This window comes from Myotis davidii, unplaced genomic scaffold, assembly GCF_000327345.1.
Source record: "Myotis davidii unplaced genomic scaffold, ASM32734v1 scaffold119, whole genome shotgun sequence".
NCBI lineage: Eukaryota > Metazoa > Chordata > Mammalia > Chiroptera > Vespertilionidae > Myotis > Myotis davidii.
The window spans coordinates 1,036,624-1,038,889 of NW_006290676.1; positions in this window are offsets into that span (position 1 = coordinate 1,036,624).

Sequence of the window (2,266 nt, forward strand, 5' to 3'; positions counted from 1 at the left end):
GTGCACCTATGGATGAGGACACGGGGAGGGGAGGGAAGGAGGAGTGTTGGGTGGGAACTGGGAGGAGGGGAGTAATGGGGGGGGTGCGGAAGAGGAACAAATGTAATAATCTGAACAATAAAGATTTAATTTTTAAAAAAAGAAATGGAATGCATTATCTATAATAATAAAAGTGTAATATGCAAATTGACCAAACGATCGAACAGTAGAACTCATCTGGATGACCATGCTATGACACCCACTGGTGCCAGGCCAGCCAAGGCAGGTGAGATACAATTGGTCAGGTGCCCAGCCATTGCCCCATGATCGCCCTGCAGAGGGATGCCCACGCCACGGGCCGGCAGGGCAATCAATCGATCGGAGGGGCTCCACAATCACCCCAAAGAGGGAAGCTCAGGCTACCTGGCAACAGTGCTGCAGCAGAGGGATGTCTGACTGCCAGCTTAGGCCCAATCCCCTGGGGAGTGGGCCTAAGCCAGCAGGTGGTCATCCCCCCAAGACTCCCAGACTGTGAGAGGGCACAGGTTGGGCTGAGGGACCCTCCCGGCCCCCCTGCCAGTACACGAATTTCATGCACTGGGTCTCTAGTAGAAAAACAAAGTTCTATTTCTTATACATCTGAAAGATCTCATTGTGTTTTTAAGAGGAATCACAAAAAAGAGAGAATCATTTAAACAATTAAAAAGATATTCTCACAGTGTTTAAGAAGAAAATGAAAAATGCAAATGGAAAATTTCATTAAATATGTATAATTTTAAGTTAACAGTTTGGAAAGCATTATCTGTTACATTATTTCCAAGGTGGAGGTCATCGATTCCTTCTTCACACATGGGACACTCAAGAATACCACTTACACAAATGTCCCTACAGAGCCGGGATACGCAGAACCGACTCTAGCTGTTGCTCAGCACAGAGGAGCAAGTACCTCTCATGACAACAGGATATCTATGTGTTCCCCCTCAGAAGATTCCTACTTCATCTCCCTTGCATGGCATATCTCAGTTCTGCAGGCCCCCTTAGCCTTTCCCTCTACCTTTATGAGAAGCTGGCTCCCATCACTCTCAGCTTCCTCCTCACTGAAGCAGCACTGGCTCTGGCTAGGAGGAAGCAAGTAGAGGAAGGACCTTAGATCCCAGAGAACTTAGATGCAAAAGACTTTCAGCAAAGATACTCATCACTAATCCTTAGGGAAATGCAAATCAAAAGTAGTATAATGAGATAACACTTCCTTCCATTAGAATGGCTATTATTTTTAAAAGAAAAAGAAAAGAAACTGAAGGAAAGGAAGGGAAAGGAGGGGAGTAGGGGAGAGGAGGGGAGAAAGAAATGTAAGGTGATGGCTGGGATGTGGAGAAAAGGAAAGAAAAGCCTTGTTCACTGTTGGTGGAAATGTGAAATGGTGCAGTTGCTTTGGAAAATTATGTGGTGGTTCTTCAAAATATTAAAAGTAGAATTATCATGTTTCATCACTTGTACTTCTGAGTACATACCTAAAAGAGTTGAGAGCAAGGCCTCAAAGAGATATCTGCACACCCATGTTCATGCAGCATTAGTCACAATAACCAAAAAGCAGAAACAATCAAGTGAGCATTAATCAAGTGAGATTAATAGGTAAAGAAAATATGGTTCACCCATACAGTGGGATATTATTCAGCTTTTAAAAGGAACAGAATTCTGACACATGCTGCAACATGGATAAACACGTTCACTTCGTGAATGCCAGATAGTCACAAAAGGACACGTTTGGTATGATTCCACCTATATGAAGTACCTAGCGTGGCCCAATTCATAGAAAGAGAAAGAATGATGGGTACTGCGGTTTAGGGAGGGGGGTAGGAAGCTGTTGTTTAATGGGGGCAGAACTTCAGTTTAGGAAGATGAGAAAGTTCCGGGGATGGATGGTGGTGATGGTTGCACAGCAATGTGAATGTATTTAACGCCCTGAAATGCGGGCTTTGAAAAACTGGGGGTTAAAATGGCGAGAAAAGGAACTAGAAATGCCCAAAATCTCACAGCTAATAACTGATAAAACTAGGTCTTGAACTTATCAAACTGAATGGAGTCAGAGCCTGTGAAGCACCTCCCTCTTGCAAAAAGGCGAGGAGTAGATGGGGGCGTTACACTGAGCCCTAGTGGCCCTCCACGCAGAAGGAAACCTGCAGCCGGCAGCGGCCCCCTCGTAGGGGCGGGCACTGCGGGCAGCTCCTGTGTCCCAGGCCCCAGACACCCTGGTCCCCGCGGCCTCCTGCAGCCTGTTTCCCTCCCA